The sequence below is a fragment of the Rattus norvegicus genome, chromosome 6 (genome assembly GCF_036323735.1).
Source record: "Rattus norvegicus strain BN/NHsdMcwi chromosome 6, GRCr8, whole genome shotgun sequence".
In the NCBI taxonomy this organism is placed as follows: domain Eukaryota; kingdom Metazoa; phylum Chordata; class Mammalia; order Rodentia; family Muridae; genus Rattus; species Rattus norvegicus.
In genome coordinates this window covers 9,838,398-9,859,789 of record NC_086024.1, presented here as the reverse complement: position 1 = coordinate 9,859,789, position 21,392 = coordinate 9,838,398, and the positions used below count along the sequence as shown (strand labels likewise).

The following is a 21,392-nucleotide window of genomic DNA, read 5'->3' as shown; positions in this document are numbered from 1 at the left end:
GGAACCTGAAGAAGTACTACTCTAAATCACATATCTGATGAGAAATCTGAAACTTGCAATACATTTATCTTCTGTGCCTGGAAATTCTTTTTATTCGGGGACCTCCAGTGGATGCCTAATAGAAGTTAATTAGAACCAGGTACTGCTCAGACCTTTTCCAAATCCATGGAGTAAATGCATCTCTTCTACTTGCTTGCTCGTATGAAATTAACTAAACTTGCATACTGATCTGAGCAGAAAATTGCATTCTGGCATGCTTGAGCAGAGGAGCCTCCGATTATAGAAACATCACATTCCTGATACAATGAAAATCTAGTTTCTCTCAGGTTAAGGAAACCAACTAAGGGACCTGAATGTGAAAAATTATTGCATCTACTGATGTCAATTTAACAATGGCATTTTTTGGAAAACAACAAAAATCATTTGAGAAACAATTGGCAACACCCAAGAAAAGTCACAAGAAAAATATGAGCCAGCCAAGGGAAGATAAGAGATATTTCTCCTTTGACTAATAGAAATGCATGAGAATTATTGAAGGTAGTCTGCAGAACCTGTTTGAGAATGAGCCCAGACTAAAAGAAATTTCCTTATATAGTCACTGTCTTGTCTTGGGCTAGGTTTCAGTGTGGAATGTAAACTGGCAGTAGATCTGTATTAAGAAAATTTTCGGAAGGCACAGCATAACCCAGATGGTAAAAGTTCATCAGTGGTCAAGAGAGCGGTTCACAAAACCCAAACAGTAGACACCCGTAGATTCTCAGCCTTATTCCATAGATTAAGCCCAGACACCATCCTCAGAAGGCATTATCTTTCCTCTCTCTTCCCTCCTTACTAGGACTGCAACTTCTCCCTCTAAGATCTTCTAGCTGTGGATGCTACTCTGGGAAATATATTGTATCCCCTTTACACCCACAGACTCAGTTTCAGGTTGCACATGTTCTGATATCTACTGATGGAAGACTCTAATAGCATTAGAAAACCCTAAAGTCACACACTGGTGTATAAGTGGCAGGTAATTACTTAAAATACCAACAGAGATGGATGTCAAATCTATTTTTAAAAATCTGAGCAGAAAGAGACAGTTCAACTCTCTGCCACTCTTTTCCCTAACAATGACTACAAGGTTACTTGGGAATTTCAGACAAGAGAGCAAAAGTTGCTAGACATAATATGACTTTTTGTTTTCAGTCCCAAAGTGTCTGCTAGCTGCTTCAAAGCAACAGAAAATCTCACTGCCTATTATTTAACTTTAGATCAAATTCTTGATAATAATAAGATGTTTAGATTCATTTATAGAACAAATATTTATTTAAGTATTTAACTACACATTGGGTAAAGAATTGAAATAAACTAGAAACAGCTGACTGGAAATGTTCGTTTTCAAAAAACATAAAATATTTAAGCAGCTATAACAGGAGGGATAAGAATAAAATATAATAGTAGGAACTCTGTATCAGACATTACAATAGAAAACCAACTATAGATTCTTCCTGTGTAGCGTGTAGGATATGAATAACCTGCCCACCGATGTTTAATCAAAATAGAGGTGATGGTTTGTTGGTTACATTATCTTAGACTTTCCAGTCAAACATGAGAACATTCATAGATCTGCTAAATGCTATTCTAACAAATCATTTTAGTGAGTGTGGCAAATAGTAGCTTTGCAGGAAAATTGGGATGTAATAGGGAATACAAAAAGCCTACATTCAGTGTTGGCCAGTGTGTGTGTGTGTGTGTGTGTGTGTGTGTGTGTGTGTGTGTGTGTGTGTGTGTGTCTGTGCCAGTGCATGAACACAATGTTAAATATATGGCTCATACTTGTCACCAGGCAACTGTGCTCCTAACTCTTTGCCCAGGCATCAGTATAAAGATCACTATTTCCTTCTCACTTTCTCTAATATCTCCTTGTTAGGAAGACTCATAGGAATATGTGGTCAGAAATTTTGTCTTTTGTTAAACTTTTCCTTCATAACAAGATCATGTATTTAATTATGGAAGTAATAACAAAACTATATAAGGGAACTGAGTTAGTTTGTAATATGGATGGCTTTTTAGGAAAGAGAATTTTTCTGATAAGTATGATTAAGTGTTTAATGTAATTTGTGTAAATTTTCTAAATCGAGAAACACATTCCTTCTAAGTAGTAGTTCAAGAAATTCTTCAGGTGATTGAAGTTAGGATTCCCATTGGTGTGACTTACAGACAGGAGACAGTGATTTCTTAAGCTGTGTCTTAATCCCACCTTCTGTGTAGTATTGTTAAACATTTCAGAATTTTAAAATTCAGAAAGTGATAAGGGACCGTATCCTAGTAAAGATATGATGCCTGCTTTTCTCTGTTAAGAGGGAGGAAAGGAATCCTGGGTAGATTTCCTGCTTGAAACATGGTCCTGTAGCTTAAGAGCAAAAGGCAAGAAAAATCTCTGACCTAATCAGGCACGACAACCAGGGAATCGTATGTGCAAACTGAATTCCAATATGGTATTATTTTTACTGTCCAAAATACATCATGTGGAAAATAGAGTAAACAAAAATAATAACTTGCTTATGTAATATAGTTCCAACTAATAATATGAGAAACTCAGGGCATAAATACAGGCTTATCCAATTTTACACATCTGGAAGTTTCCAAACAGCCTGTTGTACTTTTGAAAGAAAATGAAGAATAATATTTAAGAATTCAACAAGGGATTAATTTTAATTATGCTGTTTGAAATATGAATTGCCAAGGTATTTCTTAAACAAAGTCAAATACTGATAACTATAGAATATATTTATAACAAAATTAATTGAGAATTTTGTTTCAGTAACTTTAAAAGCTAAGGAACAAAGGGGCTTAATTGTCTTTAGCCCAGTACGGGTTAATAGGCTTTGGCTTTAGACTCTCACACTGTGAAGTCATCAATTTTTCCTTGGAAATGCCATATACATACATGTTTTATTTGTTAATTAAATTAAAATCTATATTTCTCAGCATTGGCTAAATTCTAACCTTTACTAGTGATGTTAAAATGCTTTTCAGCAATATGAGCATGGGTGTTAGTGAGCGTTTGGAGAAATGCTAGTTAGTGCTTAAACCAGAATTGCTTGGGGATTATAGCCAGCTGTGAAGCCAGTTTCTGGAGAATCCACTGACCGAAAAGGACAGTGGGCTGTGTGAAAGGGATGTCCACTGCAATAAACCAGCCTTCTTGATTTTGTTACAATCTCATTTTACTTGACTATGAATAGATTTCCCAATTGTGTCTGTCAATTAAAATTAAAAAAGAATAAGTGTAATAACTGAAATGTTTCTCTAAATCCAGGCAGGATAAACCTTCCAAGTAATTAACGTAAAGTCTACCAATAATACAGTTTGCAATTACCCAATTCATTTCTTCATATTATTCCCTGGGTAAATTGCCTGCTTGTCACTCATGAATGAAGTTATTAGCTGGAGAGCAGAGGCTGCAACACTGAGGAGAATGGACTGGTGGCTGCTTATGAAAGAATGCTTGAGAAATAGATTCCTGAACAGATAACTGGGAGCTTTGTTTTGCTGTCCTTTCTGCTCACAGCTTTTCTCTAAAGCAAATGTGATTTTAAAATGAAGCCTGAAGCTCCGAGGTGTGCCATGCATAGACAATGTCTCCTCTGTGGGAGAAGGAGACAGCTCCCTGTAATGGTAATCTCCACCCTTTCAGGTGGACTTGCATACCTTTTACTTTTGTTATTTCCTAACAAAACCTTCAATTGAGAATTTTGTACTCATTTAGAGAATTAAAAAGACAAAGTATATTTGTAATACAAAGTAAGTCTAGGTGAATTACACATAGAATTGCATGCCTTTCTGTGTTTTTCAGTAGGTACAGACTATATGACTCTCTTAGTGCCCTGGGCTGAATTAATAAACACAGACGGCAGTGTTAGTGACTCCCTGATTATGTAGCCTTTGGAGATGGCAGCACTCAAGTGGAACCTCTGATGTCTCATCAGGGGCAACAAGTGGTAAACAATTGGCCATTTAAAATTCCCTCTGTAGCACAAGACTATAGAGGAAAGAAGAAAGATGAAGAAACAGAGGGACAGATGGCAGGGCTGGATGGAGGGAGGGTGGGAGGAAGATGGCACAGGGTTGAAGAGAGGGTGGGAGGGAGGGAGTGCAGGAGGTAGAGACTCCTCCGCACTTAGTGAGAGGAATTATCAACCTCCTTAAAGGACAAATTGGGCAGCTGAGAATCTGTATACTGCTTCTCAAATATGGGTTGTGACTACAAGGAGATGATGATCCCAGCAGGTTCAGGGCAATCTGTAATGCAGGATGTTCACTGCCCCTGTCACTGATTCCTCTGGCGTACTCAGTGTGAGCCCTCTTCTCTCACTTCACATCTTATGTCCTTTACTTCCTTGCCCTCAATTAGTTTTAATGTAGAGAATTTACTGTTGGGTCACAATTAAAATAACGCTGTCCACTTCTGAGACTGTTTCTCAAAGTGCATTTAACAGTGAGTACCCACCCTTGGGCTTCACAGCTGTCAGATCATTAGATTTAAAGTCATCCTATTTTCTTGTGCCAGTCTTCTTCACATGCAAAAGGTCCCCAAAGAACAATCTTCTCAACTTAGTAACAGTGGTCCTATTAGCTTGTCATAAGACCAAAGTGATCCATGAGTTTAATAACACTGACTATGAGCTTTAAACTCTGATTTGTCAGTTGGATGTTTCTTCCAAACGGAAGCTGGAGAAATCAGGTGATGAGAGGAGAAGTTTAAGAGGAAAGGGGTACATTTTGTAACATTTTTAGTCACCAAAAAAGAGATAGCTACAATGTAGGGTATCATGGGGTCCGGAACCAGTGTGATCTTGAATTATTCCTGTCTCAAAGGATGATGGCAGGTCTGTCATTAGTGCAAACCTGTCCAAGTGTTTCTGTTCTTATTTTTTTCTTCAAGTACCCTGTTGCTTCTTAGCACTTTGCACTCTAGTCTCCAATAGTTTGTGATGAGGACATTAAGCAGTCATATTCAGCAGTTATTCTTAACAAATGCTGTTGTAACAAAGGTGTGGTAATGGGAAATATCTGCCCTCTCAGTGTACAGTCAGTAAACCAATGGCTTACTGGTAATGTCATCTAACAGCTAGCAAGAAAAAATACTGCTAATGATAGTGACTTTGCAATTACTATTAAATCTGACCTAGACTTGATCTTACACAAGTGTCTGTGGTTGTGCAGGTAGAAATATGATTAGGTCTTATATGACTAACAGTCTCCATCAATAAAGTCCTTCACCTAGTCTTCAAAGTCATTTCATGAGGCTCCTTTCCAAATCACATGGAAATATATGCATTGTTTTCTCAGATCCACTATATGTAGATTTAAATAGTAAGAAGGAAGGTGGGGGCTGAGTGTGCCAGAGAGTTCTTGAAGAAAAAAAACATATTTTAAACAATAAAAATGAGACTGATCATTATTTTCACATCACCCCTTAATCTCCTACAGAAGCCCTTCTTTCTACTTTGCCAGTAGTAGTAATTCAAGTCCATTTGATCACTCCCCTGTGCAGACCACTTTAGAATAGCTTGTCATGAAATTTGAGCTATTTCTGTTTCTTGCTGAAACAGACATAATGATGCTAAATGCAAAAAAAAATGACCCAAGTCTTTAAATGTTGACAGTCAGTTTAGTGTATCTTAAGTATTTGATTATGATACAGTCAAATGAGGAGAGGGAAGGTTCTGACGGAAGGACAATTTGTGGGTAACACCTGATTTGGGGAAGTTATCTAAAATTTATACTATGTTCCTATATTTATTAAACTCAGTCCCTTACTTATGGAAATGCAGCACAGATGGTGAAGTGCCTTCTCTGGGGCATCCAACCCATATAGAAGTACTTTGGAAGGATAAACCTGCACCATTGGGCTCATCTAACAGATAAATTAGAAATGAGTCAAAGAGAAAATCAACCCAGGTTGAATATCCACAGGTAAGATTTACAGTCTGAGACAGAGACTAAGAGAGGGTGCTCAGATAGTATTGGAGGCCAACACACAGCCTCCTGGGGAAGAGAACAGTTTAAATGGACCAGGAGATGCAGTTAAGCTAAACAACAAATGCTTTAAAATTGCTTTATTAAGAAACGCATGGGCTTCTTAATGCTAAAAACCTTACCTGACAAGTTAATGTATACCTTTTTGTGAAATAGACTTTGGGGAGTTTTAAAGTACAAAAACTTGAATGAAGAAAATACCCAGAAGGGATAGAGTATAAAAGGCATAGATTTAAGGACCATGTATATGATGTTTGGCTAAAATCAAGGGTGTTAGGAGAGACACAAAGTGAAGGTGAACAGGAACACCTAGAAAGAGCAGACGGGTGGCTCACTGGACCTGTAAACTGGACTGAAGAGCTGCCCACTGCTCTCATCTTACCACTGGAAGAGAAGTCTACAAGAAAATTAAGGAATGCAAGGTTACAAAACATATTTTTAGAGCTTACTACTGTTATTATGTGTGCATGATGTGTGGGGATAGTCACATGCCATGTCATACATGTGGAGGTCATAGGAAAACTCTGAAGTCAAGTTTCTCTACCCCCATTTCCTGATTTCTAGAGATTAATCTCAGGTCCTCAGCTTGTGCACCAGTGTGTCCACTGTGCCATTTTATGAACCTCTATAAAATTTATCTTTTTGTATGACTGATTAATTATATTTTATGTCACTGAATGACACTTAAGTCAAGAAATATCAATGAGAAAAAAGCCAAGAGAAAGGGGAACTAGAGAGACATGGATGGAGACAGCAGCGCCCTTTTAATCTAATTAGGAGGCGTCATTAGAAAGCACCGTGCTTCCGTGTAGTGGAGGAATTAAGTCAGGCAGGAAAATAAAAACAGAAAACCCTTCCCAGCTGCAGAGGCACTCTGGCAATGGATCATCCTGTCACAAGAATTTAGAGATACTCCTTGCTGGAAGACTCTAATTTATTATGGGTTAATTTAAGTATAATTAAAGTCAACCCAAACACCGAACAAGAGAGAGTCTACGTAACCTAGGAATCCAGTTTATATCTAAGGGCAGGGAGAGTAGTAAATATGAAAATACTTAATAGCCGTATTATTCATTCTTTAAAAGCTCCTACCCATCACACATGGACTTTTAAACATACTATTTAAATGACTCTTATTAAGTATGGAAGTTTTTTTAAGTCTGGTGCTCACAGTCTACATTCTGACTTTACCCTGCTCTCCCATCCCCCATCATGCTCCCCACAGGCTATCCATGCTCATTACGCTCATCCACTTCCTATTCTCAAAACTTTATCAGATCTTAGCCAACCTTTTACATCGGTTTCTGTCGTCTTTCAAAGTACAAATATTGTTAACTGCCTTCCTACCATACTCAACACTTTAATCCATTAGGGCTGGGTTCCTCCTGAAATACTAAGGTAGTCATTTCTTTTCCTCCGGATTTCAACAGCTGTCATTGCCGGTGTCTTTTGTGTAACGTCTCCTGCATAATTTTAAATTTTTTTCTCATGATTTCAAATCTCATATTGTCTCTGTTGACGACACTGGTGCTTATATATCAGGATTACAATGTTCCAGCAGAGTATAAACTTATCAGTTTTTTCACATGGCTCACTAACCAAACTTTTGATCAGTTTGAAGCTGTGTGGAATTGGTACTAATCTTGATACCAAGCCATTAGCATCATTACAGCAATTTCCCAGCATTCTCCACAGCTGTGCCTGCATTGCTCTCTTCTACCATTGTCACACTCAGGATGATTGGTCAGCATAACACACTGGCTTCTGAAAGCTACTGACATGTAGTACCTTCAACAAGGAGTAAGGTATTCTCTAGCATTCCCACTTGTGTGCAATCTTAGATCAGTTATCTGTCTCTAGAAGATAAGAGAAATTGCTGCCCCAAGTAGACAGGTGTGGGATACACAAAAGTACCCCACGCAGCAATCAGGTCCACTGACCCAACCAGCACATCTCTTACATTTTGGTTCACCCAAGCCTAACCTCATATGTTTGGTCCCATATCTTTGCTTCTTTAATCACACATGGAGACATTCTAGTCCCTGTGAATTTCCTCAGTGGTCAGAACAATAGAGAAAAGCCACAAAGCTAGAGGCATGTCATTACACATAAAAACTCTGGCAGATACTGCCACCTGCAGGGATTTTAAAAAAATACTAGGTTTAATGTCATCCCCATCTCAATTATTCATAAATCTAGAGAGTGGAACATTGAATAGCTGATCTACATGAAGTAAGATAGATAAGCCCTTGTATTAAATCATAATCTTTGAGAATATAGCATAGATATATATGTATATGTGTATATAGGTACATTAATCTAGGTCAGTAAAATTTAACATGGCAGTAAGGAAGATTTAAAGGCATATTAATCATCTCAGCGATAATTTTTGTTAGTAGAAAATATATATATATATACACTTACACACATCTTCACATACACACACACACATACACACACACACACACACACACACACACACGTACATACACACATATTTTAACCAAGATGGCTGTGATTCATGGGTAGAAGCTGAAGATTTTATTTCATTGCCTGCTCATCTTAAGATTATGTGGCAGTTACTCACAGTGGAATGTCTCAGATATTAATTGTATACACCTGTCTTAGATATTGTATACTGGATGTTTATTTGGAAATCCGAATGATATCAGGTTAGAGAAGAAATGATAAATTGGAGTATTTGCTATATAATAACCTTCAAATGTATGATATTTAAAATATTATTGGGAAATAATTTCCCCTCACAGAAAGGAGCAAAAAATAGCATGAATAATTCTCATTAAATTTCCTCAATTTACTTAGCATAAAAAATTTAACCTATTTGTTTAATGTCTCCCTTTGCCTTCATATGTTTTTGCACATGCACACAAACGATAGTTTTTCAGTGTCATTTGATAGTAGCCTCCAATGTGCTTTCTCTTTGACAGATTCATGTTTCCCAATAGAAATAGCCACAATACAATTATCAACCCAATGAAAAAAACTGACAGGTTCCACCATCTATATTGCGATGTGTCCATTAATCTAAAATTACCTCTCATACTTTCTTTGCTCTCAAATACAAGATCCAATACAATAAAACCCACAAAAATCTTAAAATCCACAGCTACAATGTTTTTATTGCATGTATATATGTGTGTTGCTTACATGAGTATGTCTTTTTAAGTGTGTCATGTATGTGTGTGTATGTATGTGTGTGCACATGTGTGTCTGTGCACATGTGTGCACATGTGCATAAGGAGGCCCATTTGGTGTCTCACCCTATCACTCTCTACCTATCTACTCTCTGTTGAGACAGAGTCTTGTAGTTGAACAGAGATCACCGAGTTTGCTGGTCTAGGTAGCCAGCTTGCCGAGTTTGCTGGTCTAGGTAGCCAGCTTGCCGAGTTTGCTGGTCTAGGTAGCCAGCTTGCCGAGTTTGCTGGTCTAGGTAGCCAGCTTGCCGAGTTTGCTGGTCTAGGTAGCCAGCTTGCCGAGTTTGCTGGTCTAGGTAGCCAGCTTGCCGAGTTTGCTGGTCTAGGTAGCCAGCTTGCCGACTTTGCTGGTCTAGGTAGCCAGCTTGCCGACTTTGCTGGTCTAGGTAGCCAGCTTGCCGAGTTTGCTGGTCTAGGTAGCCAGCTTGCCGAGTTTGCTGGTCTAGGTAGCCAGCTTGCCGAGTTTGCTGGTCTAGGTAGCCAGCTTGCCGAGTTTGCTGGTCTAGGTAGCCAGCTTGCCGAGTTTGCTGGTCTAGGTAGCCAGCTTGCCGAGTTTGCTGGTCTAGGTAGCCAGCTTGCCGAGTTTGCTGGTCTAGGTAGCCAGCTTGCCGAGTTTGCTGGTCTAGGTAGCCAGCTTGCCGAGTTTGCTGGTCTAGGTAGCCAGCTTGCCGAGTTTGCTGGTCTAGGTAGCCAGCTTGCCGAGTTTGCTTGCCCTGGGTCCTTCTTTCTACTTCCTTGCTAGTGTCCATATACCCACTCAAGTTTTAAAAGGTTTTTGGGGACCCAGCCCCGGGTCCTCACGTTTGCACAGCAGGTGCTTTATTTCCTGAGCCATTTCTCCAGTCTCCAAAATCAACCATAATTTTTTAATGTTAATGAATTTGCTTTTGCTGGAGACAGGGAGATTTTGGTGCCCTTTAGCTGCTCAGGCTGTCAGCTGTCTCTGCTGCATTCTGAAGGCTCAAGCATGGTCATTCCTATTTCTCTCTAACCTAGCTTATACTAGAAAACTATATGGTAGGCTATTTTGTAATTATTTTTCATAAGATTAAATATCAATTTGAAAAAGTAATAAGTATCTTTTATATTGTGGGGTAGTGGACCATGAGAGGAAGCCTGATAAGGTCGAACTAAGGCTAGAAGCCTTGGAGACCCTGAAGGGATGGTAGGAGCTTTGCTTGCTCCTGGCACTAGGCCCCTGTCAGATAGCTGCAGACCCCCATAGAGAGATTTGTGGTCAACAGTCACATAAGGGCAATGTCCCATGCCCTTCCACATGTAGATCAGGCATCCCTAACATCTCAGACGAAGACAATAGGAGAAGAGACAGGACCATAGTCACAGAGGCCCAAAGCAGAGTTCTCCATGCTAATGAGGTACCTAGAGGGCCAGAAGGCACTGTCAATAAGCTTCCCTTTTCAGATATTCCTCCTGGCAATGGGTGTTTAATCTCAGGCCCACCCTGAGAAGTGGGTTATGGTTTTACACATCCATTTTCTGCCATGACAATAAACTGTTTAGAACCAAGGTCTGTCTGTTTTTATTGAGATCCACCGTGGGGATCCATGGAGAGGGCCTTCACCCACAGAGTTGCAGCCTAGGCTCCTGTAGAAGGCCTCTCTGGACTCCCAGCCACAACCACCACCAACCCTGATCCTCCAAGCCAAGGACTATCCCTGCTAGGACAAGCCAGAGTTTCTTCCCAGCCCCGCCCCCACCCAGCCCCGCCCCGCTAGATGCAGCTCATTCCCTCCCCTACCCCCACCCCAACTCCATTCCCTGCTTTTCTGTGACTCCCCTTGGCACCTGGGTGTCCAAAAGTCTGAGAACCCGAGGGCCTGGCTTCATCACAGCTCTCAGGTCCCCAGAAGCGGCTCCCATTTTCTCACACCCAACACTGTGCTTTACTGCTTCTGGATAGTGTCTCCGCTCTTCCCTATAGCCGAGCACCTGGCCAAAAGGTGGTGTGGTGTAGGTGCAGCCAATCTCCAGGTTCTGCCTCCTCAAGCATCTGTGCACTCTGACAGAGTGGATGCAGGCCAATAACCCTACATATATGACTAGGATACTGTGAGATTTTGACAAGTACTTGACTGTTTGTATGAATTTTGTTTACTTCCTCATAAAATTACCTCTGCTCTGTGAATTGCTATTTTATTGATTCCTAGCTGTATTCTGCCAATAATCTTGGGGCAGGAGATAACTATGTGGGGCTCCAATTGTCATTTTCACAAAATTAATGAACAATTTTGGAGCAGTGGAAGAATGATAGTAGCCATGCTATCAGACAAACAGTTGGTGAAATTGTTGACCAATATGTAGTAGGCAATGGAAATCTCGCATTTGGTAGGCATCTAAGGGAACAATGGACATAAATTGAGACTGATATTTATGATCGCTATGACTCTTTAAGAGGTATTTGACATGATACTGACTATGCATTTCCAATTTTCTAAAATAATAAGGAAGAGAACATTGGGAAATAATCCGAGATCACAGATTGCTCCCAGTCTTGTGAAGTACAGACTACACTCTCCAGTTTCCTCAAGTGAAAAGAATTGCAAGTGAAACTTGTCTCTTCTATTTTTGTAATACTTGGATAGTTAAAATGTTTTTTCCCAGTAGTTGTCTAGTAAACGTAACATGAGAACAAACCCAAGAGCCTATATAAAGCAATAAAGAAAATGTTATTGGGTAGAACACAATTGTTCAAAACTCCCCTGGCTCATCTTTTACAAATCTATTTCTGTCTCATCTATATTTTATTTACTATAAGATAAACCAATTTAAATTTTGATTGGAATATATTTTAAAATGCTTTATGTATGCATGTTAAGTGTACCTTCTGTCTACTTTCTTATGCCTTATGGGGACAATTTTTTCCTTCAGTCATGTGGGTTTTAGCTATTAGACTCAGGAAGGACATTTACCTATGTGGTGCCAGGTCAGTGAATCCTTGGAAATAGTTTCCTAGTGTTAAATGCTAATTGGAGTATACCCATGAGATGACACTTATACAGGATTATGTTAATAAGGGAATATAGTCTATGGTGTGTTGTAAAAGAGGACAAGGAAGGCCTAGGCATTTTCCTCCAGAAATAAATTAGACTGGTTAGGTTAAACGGCCAGTATGAATTTTAATAGGTTTTAAATTATTTCACATAGGCAAGCACACTACTTTCCACCATAAGTGTGACTTCAAATAGTTTTTCTGGAACTATAGACCATAATTCCCAACCTAAAGTTTTTTTGATAGAGAAATGTGATTGACACAAGATAAGCTTGTTCTCTCTCTTTGCATCATTGTATCTGCTAATAACAGCAATGGCCCAGTCCTTTTCCCACTGTTATCCTGATGTTGTTAACAGAATTCATTAGCAGGTACAAACTACAAATGAGTTGACCCCAAGAGACATTAGAATGAGCTGCATGGCAGGGTCCATTGACTCTTACTAACTCTGTATGCTGTCAGTGTGCTCACTGTGGATCCTATGTCAAAGCCCCACTAAATTGTGCAGACAAAAATTATGCCTGCATCTAAAAGTAATTACCTCATTCAATATTAAAATTCATGTTCAACAGACAGATAACCAATTGTTAAAAGATGTAGAAAATGCAAATAAACTCTTGCCTCAGAGATGGGGGAGGAGCGAACTCAATGTGTCTTAGTGACTGTGACCGTTAATTACCTAGAGAGGACATGAGTAGGTGAATGGTTTAAGTGATAGTGACATCCTTATTTATACACTTGAGGTTTTATATTACTATATGTTATTATATGTTGAAATACATTGAGTGATTATATTGCCAGTAGGTTTGCTGTTAATAAGACTCCAGTGATATCCTATATGGCAAAATGTTTCCTATACATCACTATGGACCATACTATTTTCCTTTATTTCATATTTGGATGTCATGTTTAAAGTACAAACACCAAAAGAAAAATGGCACAGGTTCTTCAAGTCCAACTCTACAGATAAAAGAAAACATAAGGCATTTGTCTTTCTGCATGATGGTTACCTCACTAGTATAATATTGTCTGGTTCTATTGATTTATTTCTAAATTTCATTTTTTTCTTTACAATTGAAGAGTACTTCAGCATTTATATTAACCACATTTTCATTACAGTTATCATTACAGTTAGGCAGTTTCCACGAAACAAGTCTAGATCTTACCCTCTTCAGAAGTTTCTTTGTACAACAGGAGGAGGCCATAACAGAAAGCTACAATTGATCAAAAAGCAGAGACTAGATGACTATGAAATCCTCAGTCCTAATTAATATTCTTATAACTCAATTCCTGGACCCAACTAGAGGAACATCAAGGAAGGGGGACTGAAAATACTACAACTACCAGAGCATCAGAAAGTTCGCTATGAGTCTCAGAACCTTCTAGCAGCTATGAGAGGATAGCTGCACTTTCAAAATCTCAACAGCACAGCTACCTGAATAAGACCTGAACAGTTCTAACAGCTGACATGCCGATGTGAAGGAGCAAAACTCACAGGACCCTGTGCTAGAGTTAACGGCAATTAGCAATTTTTAAGAGAGGGAGAATTAGTCTTCTGGGTTGGGCCCTGATGGTTATTGAATGTAGAATGACCAGCCCTAGAAACATGTACATATAGGCCACTCTGAACCAACTCCAGTCATCTTATTTGTTGTGTCCTTTATGTGACAATAGTGGTTAAAGAAGAGGATGTCATGAATTTGGGAGGAAGATGTTATGGATTTATTTATTGCTTATGTTATGTTAATTGGATTCCCAAAATTATATGGCAATTCCTCTGCCTGTGAGACACTGATGGTCCCTACTCCCCATCTGGTTCTAATTGGTAAACAAAGTTGACTGTAGTCAATGACTGTGCAGAGAGACAAAGGCCGGACTTTTGATTTCCTGGGCAGGGGACTACAGGAAGAAGGAGGTTTTAGAACCACCACGCCAGGAAATGAGTAGGATGTAAGCACAAGAGCTGCGGAGAACCAGTTCTTTGTAAGAAACAACACCAGGGCCCACTCCCCTGGTAGTTCAGAAGTAGCTGAGATGAAATATAAATGTGTGTGTGTGTGTGTGTGTGTGTGTGTGTGTGTGTGTGTGTGTGTGTGTGTGTGTGCATCTTTCATTCCTGAATCCAAAACATTTGAGTGAGTGTAGGGGAGGCATGCTCGCCAGCCAGGGAGTTTAGAACATATTAACAATCAAGGGAAAGAGGGAGGAAAAGAAAGGTCTCCCTTTATAGCCATATTAAAATTACCTTTTCTAAAAAAAGCATGATTATATCATTTTAATAAGACCCTGCCACCCTTTATCAAATATTATTAAATGAAATATGACCTACTTTTAAATAAACATTCAAGACAAGCAAATTCACAGATCAAGCCTTTTAATAAAACTTCCAATAATAAGGGAGAATATGTTTAAACATATATATCATACACGATCACAGATACGCACACACCTACACACACACACACACACACACACACACACACAAATGGATGCACACCTCTCTCTTCTGTTGGAATGGGAAAGTGTAGATTCCATGTTCCAGAAGAATAAAGGTATAGAAAGTTTTTCTCAGGTATGTGGGGATGGATAGGATTAGATTCAGAAAATCTAATCAAAGACAAAAGTGTTCTATTGTTTCTAAAAATAATACAAATCTGGCTCTGAACCTTTTGAAAGTACACCAATACCCTTTTTAAAATATTATCCTTTAGGACAGCTTTTAATTCATTATTACAAGTTTGAATTTGAAGTTACTATCATTTTGCCAGAGGTGTAGTTTTCAAAGTCTGTAACAGCATTATGTTCTGATGTCAATAAGGAACAAGAAGGATTAGCATGTGTATTGGGGTTGGGTCAAGATGAACAATAATAGGATACAATAGAAGGGAAAAAACAAAAAGTCTCTTCTATCAAGTTCTTGCTACCTGTCCCTGTCTTATTACAAAGTAATTGAGAGAGTTGCTTGATAGACCACTAACTATCAAAGTGTGTAGGTTCTTCATTTTCCAAAAGCTCTCCTAACTGCTTTGCTTCTACTCAAGGATGATGTAAATGTGAGGCAGGATGGGCTCGACAATCGAGATGTGCAGTGGAAGCCAAGTACTGAACAGAAGGAAGCCTACAAGTGAGCAGAGCACCCTTCCCTTCTGCCTGGCACAGTAATAAAGCTTCCTAGCTCCTCATTCTGTTATTTCTAAGGTATCATTTCCTTCACAATTATATACCTCATTTGTACTTCCCCTTATTATATTCTTTTGGGATTGAATCTATTTGCAAAGTTTTTGTCTTCCCCATCTAACGCACACTTCCTTGCCTCTCCTGCTTCTCAGTAGGTAGGGATTCCATCCAATTCTCCATTGTGAGACTTTCACTTCTCGGCCAATACCTTACCTGAGACACTTTCTTTAAATATTCAATCATCTCCAAAAATACAATTTTATTTTCTCTGGATTGTCAAGAAGTTCAGACATTTTAAGATTAAACACAAAACGGTTTCTTGCTAAAATTATACTTTAGAATTACTTAGTGTAACTGATTTAGGCAAAGTAATTTCATTTGATTGTGCCGATGGTACTGGGTAGAGTGATATGTCTTTTAACTGAAATGAGACAAATTGGTGGTCAAAGGAAAATTCATATATGATAATCATGGAAAAGGCTTGTGGATGGAAAAGAAATGGTTATTGAAAAAAGTCCATGAAATAAGCGGAGGAGTCGTCATTCCATCAAGATCTGTGAAAACTCTGTGTGCCTGACTAAGAGGGAAGATGGCTCTCCACATTCTGACTTTTACACTTTATACCCTGCACCCAGCAAAAATCATGTGGACTTCTACACTCTGCCACCAAACCTGTGGATCCTGACACACCCATGGTTCTAATGCCTCCCTTTCAGTTTCATTCTTCACAGCTGTCCTGAACCTCACTCACAAGGAACAGGGCTTGACTCCTTATTGAAGGAAAGAATGCACCAGTAGTAGAACATGAGGGAAAAAATATAATTTCGCTTTCTTAACACCAGTAGGATACTAAGACCAAAAAGCTGATACCTTGATTTTTTTTTTAACTTCTAGTGTCTTTAATATAGGATTTGAAAGAATCCCCCACAAAGATATTATCTTGTCTTATGTTTAAAATAAAAGACAATATAAATAAATAAATAAATAAATAAATAAATAAATAAATAAATCTTCTGCTTTTGATGAGTGTCTCCAAACCTTGCCCCATGTGAAATTCCTTTATCCACTGATGTGGATATCCACTATACCCTCATGTTTATGCTAAGCCTCCTGGCCTTCTGGGCAGCCACTTCCTAACATTTACATTTATTTAGCATTCATGTTCTCTAACACTTGTCTCTGCCGCACCCCACAATACACACACACACACACACACACACACACACACACACACACACACACACACTGAACTTTGAAAACAATATTGGAGACTACAGCAATGCTCTTTCGCATTGCTCTCTTTTCATTTCCCCTGCGACATTCAGCACAAATGTACCAAAGAGTTGGTAAGAACTCTACAAATTCTTGGGTATCTCAACTGAGTGATAAACAAATCTCACATCTGGGAGGTTGAGGAGGCTGAGTGTCAGCCACCTGACCATTGTGCATATCGCTGTTTGTCAGAATCATAATGAGGGAAGAGCCATGTTTGAATGGTAGTCCATTGGTGTTTTCTTCAAATACTGTCTCACGAGGCTCCCAGGAATAGTTGATTGAAAATTGTAAAGGGCAAAACTCATGCCTTATTCTTATTTTATTTGAATCCTTTACAGTGCCTACTCTCCTGGCTTTCTAAGTTTATTAAAGATGAGTATGCATTGAACCAATAAATTTGTGACCAATCATTAAAGAAAAAAGGAAAAAAATATTTTCACAAATAAGTGAGCCCTGTAAACACATACCTCTCCCAACTGCATTAGAACTGATAAAATAGAAACCTTTAAAAAGCTAAATCATTTTGACAAATTTTATTAACAATTGAATATAGATATAAACACATTGGGAATCATATTTCTGTGTTTTAATATACAGCATCTACATCTGTACATGTTCTTCTCTAGCATAAAAGGGATCCAAAGTATAACTAAATACCAGTAATCTGGAAGAGAATATTCTTCAGGTTGTTAGTAAAATTACTGCCACTTAAATATATGATTGTCATAATAAATGACATGGAAAAATTAAACTGTACCCTGTTTAATTAAACATTCTAGTTAGAAATAATTTCCTAGTTGGTTGCAAAATCAGCAAGATAATAAATTTGGTTTGGTCTTATCATGGTTAAAAAAGTTTTTTTGTTTTTTTTTAACATAATGAATTTAACCACAGGATTCCTTCTTAGAGATAAAGCAAATAGAGAACAAATTTAGCTGGAGAGCCTGTGTTGTCTTTTAAAGCTTCTTTACAGCACCACCCTTTATCGAGCCTACTGGAGTGATGCACACATGTACTTGCCTTCAGTAAAAGAAGTCACAGCTCACAACAGAACGTGGGTATGGAACGTATCCTGGGTTGAATTGGGCCATCTGTGAGTTATAAATCTTTCCAAGCAAGTAGTGCTCTGTTATGTTCTTCAGTTCTGTGCTTTCACATGTGTGTTGCTTGCTGATATGTCTGCTCTGACATGCTAGTAACTTATTTAAATGAACAAATACCTCATTAAAGTTTAGATACACTGTAATGACAACGAGGTACCTTGAGTACTGAACATATCCTTAATATATATCTATGAGAAGGTGTAAGTCGTTAGGAGCCCAGACATGTACAGAGCTTGTGTGGTAGTTTGAATATGCTTGGCTCATGTGAATTGGCACTATTAGGAGTTATGTCCTTATTGGGGAGGTATAGCTTTGTTAGAGGAAGTGTGTTCCTGTGGAGGCGGGGCTTTGCGGTGTCACATATATGCTTAAGTCTGACATGGTAATCAACAGTCTTCTGCTATGCAGCAAAATCCTTAAGAACAAGATGTTGAAGTCTCACCTCCTCCAGCACCATGCCTGCCCAGACACTGATATGTTTTCCACCTTGATGATAATGGACTGAACCCCTGAACCATGTAATCCAGTTACAATTAAATGTTGTTCTTTATAAGTGTTGCCTTGGTTATGATGTCTATTCACAGCAGTAAAACCCAAACTAAGACCAAAGTTGGTACCAGGGACTGGTGTATTGCCGTGATAGGCCTGACCATGCTTTTGTTTTGAGTAATGCGGACTTTGGACCTCTGGATGAGGGAAAGGGTAAAATGGTTTAAGTGGGGCTTAATGAACCGACCTAGCAGGAATATGTAAGACATTGGTGCTGAGGATGATTTGAACTGTGCAGACATGGCACACAATGTTCCAGTTGTTCCAGTATCTGGCCTAGAGACTGTTACTGTGATATTTTGGTGAAAAATGTGGCTGCTTTTGCCTTTGTCTGAAGAGTCTACCTGGGGTTAAGGTAAAGAGATTTCGATTAATTGCATTGACTAAGTAAGTCTCAGAAAAGCAAAGCATAGACACCTTTCCTCTGGTTTACTCTCATGATCCAGGTTTTGGGGCATAATGACCACAACAAACTTAGGCCTAGGAATGGTAGTATATGTCTTCAATCTCAGGAGACTGAGGTAAGCAGAGTTCAAAGGCAGCCTGGGACATAGCAGTTCCAAGTAGAGAAAAGCTTAGGTCTAGGCATATTGATGCATGTCTTCAATCCCAGAACTCAGGAGAACAAGACATGCAGAGATCTCTGAGTTTCAAGTCAATCTACACAAGTTCTAAGACATCCAAATTTAGACAATAAAGGAGTTGGAAAACAGAAAGTGGTGATGATGTAATAGAATAAGGGGGCCATCTTCCAGCTCCAGCAAGTAGTAGAGCTCTGGAGCTTCAGCCCTGTGGTTCTAGCTTTAGAGTCAAGAATAGAAGGAATTACTTGGACAACTGATGCTGGCTAGCTGGAGCTAGAAATTAGCAGTTTTTAAGAAGAGATCAGCATCACTGAGGTGAAATCTTCTTGGAAGTGTTTTCTGAGAGCATAAAGAAGCTGTGCTCCAGAGATAGTTAAGATTGTACCTCATGCTGCAGTAGGGCTTGGTAATGTGCAATAATCACTCAGGTGGTATATTGGTATGACGGGGTCATGGAGAGCAGCCGAGGCTTGGCAGGAAAAGCCATTGATGATAATGAAGCCTCAGTTGCAGTTGATGGGTCAGGACTAAAAGTGTCATGCAAAGATGCTGAGTCTTAGCAACATGAAGAGAGCCTAAGAGAAGCTATTGGTGAAGTCTAGTTGCAGGAGAAGGCTTCAGTGTATGTATTGGAGATACCACTATCACAGGATGACCATCAAGAAGAGCAGCAGCAATGACATCAACTAGAGCCTACATCATGCTACAGAGGGCAGAGCTAGAGATGTGACCCAAGCCCATTGGAGTAGCTTAGAAGATCATTTGTGGATCCCAGACATTGAAGTTGCCTTGGAAACCCCAAGATGTTAGAGCTAGCAGAGCAGTGGGATACCACCTAAGATAAGCTGCTAACAAAAAGTAGAACCAGCTGAAGAGAAAACAGTGTTTTGCAGTAATCAAATGAAAGAAGTTGGACATTAGACATGGTGATGTAGAGGTTGGAGTCTGCCTAGCTGGTTTTGGTCTTACTTTAGTCCAGTATAACCCCACCATGTTTTCTTGGAGTAGTAATATATATCTTTAATGTTGCAAGTATGTAACCTGGTTCTTGATTTTAATTTTATAGAGGATTACAGTTAAGAGATTTCATGAATCTCAGAAGAGACTTTCAACTTTGGACTTGTAAGAGTAATAAAAGTACATGTTTCAGGACAGACCACTGCACCACTCATTGAAATGTAGCTAAGAAGTTATTTAACTTCTCATCCGTTTTCCACGTTGGAAAGCAAAGGGCGAATATTGGGTACTACTGCATAGCATACACATGAAGAATGCTGTTTTTATTTAAGCAAGGCACTTGCTACACTGCTCAACAGATTTTAGCTCATAATAAGACCATGATGGACATTCAGGAAATGGTAGAAACTGGAATCGAATTCCTCTAATGGAAAGATTAGTTGTCATCATTTTTATCACTATTTGAGTGTAGGGAGCTGCGACGTGCCGCACCTCAAAGATGGCGCTGGTTTCCGCCTTCTTCCCTCCCAACTGTGAGCGTTCCTTGTAGTAAACAAGTCCTTATTTGGCTATGCCTACCTGGCCTGCTAGTTTCCGCATAGTGACAGCCTATCTGCATGACTCATGTGGCTTGCTGGGATTGGCCAGCGCTAGCTATTTAAGTGTGGTGCGGGGGTTCCCTGGGGTCAGAAGATTGTATCAAGGCTCCTGAGTAAACTGCTAGAAGAAGATCTCCTCTGGTTGTGTCTTCCTTGCTGGTCGAGGTTGGGCGCGACATATGAGTTTAATTGTTTTTCTTTTCCTAAATACTCATTCAGTAATTACACATGAATATACTTCTCCTGAGAGCCAGTAAGCTTGATGGAAATTTTCTAACTGTTGACATATCCCTCTGTTTCTCTTTGATTGTCACATGGTTTGTAATGACAATTGGAATTTGTCTAGCACAGTAAGGTTCACCCATACTATACTGAAAGCATAGAAAGACAACCTGTATAGAACACATAGAAAGATAACTGTAACCTGGGCCTCAGCAGCAAGGTATTTACATTGTATATAATTAACTCTTAGCCCTTTCAGAGGTTGGCACAGTAATTATTGTCCAAGGATTTGCTTGTGCCTGAGGCTTGTGATGATTCTAGGTCAGCAAAGAGCACTGACCAAATGAATGTATACATTGACAGTATCTACCTTTCCAGAATACGAATGTGTCCAAGCCCTGTGGATTGAAAGCTTTCTATATCCATAAAAAGATCTTACTTTTATCATGAGGGGAAAGGAAGTGGTGAAAAAGTAGCAGTTCAGCAGTCCATGGATTTTTGCTGTAACAGCAGGACTAAACCATGAATTCAGTCTCACAGAAGAAACTAACTAGATCGAACCCCAAAACTGAGTTCTGTGGACACCGATGTCAGAAATATAAACAGGCATGTTGTAGGACTGATGTCACATGCTGGAGTCACCTGCTTATGAAATGAATAAAGTAGAATCCCAG

The 21,392-nt window shown here is 39.1% G+C and overlaps 1 protein-coding gene across 48 annotated transcripts in view; it reads right to left on the bottom strand.

Moving 5' to 3' along the window:
* The window catches only part of Nrxn1 (neurexin 1), a 1,146,022-nt gene that overhangs the window by 217,592 nt on the left and 907,038 nt on the right, over nucleotides 1-21,392 (bottom strand). The window lies entirely within an intron of this gene.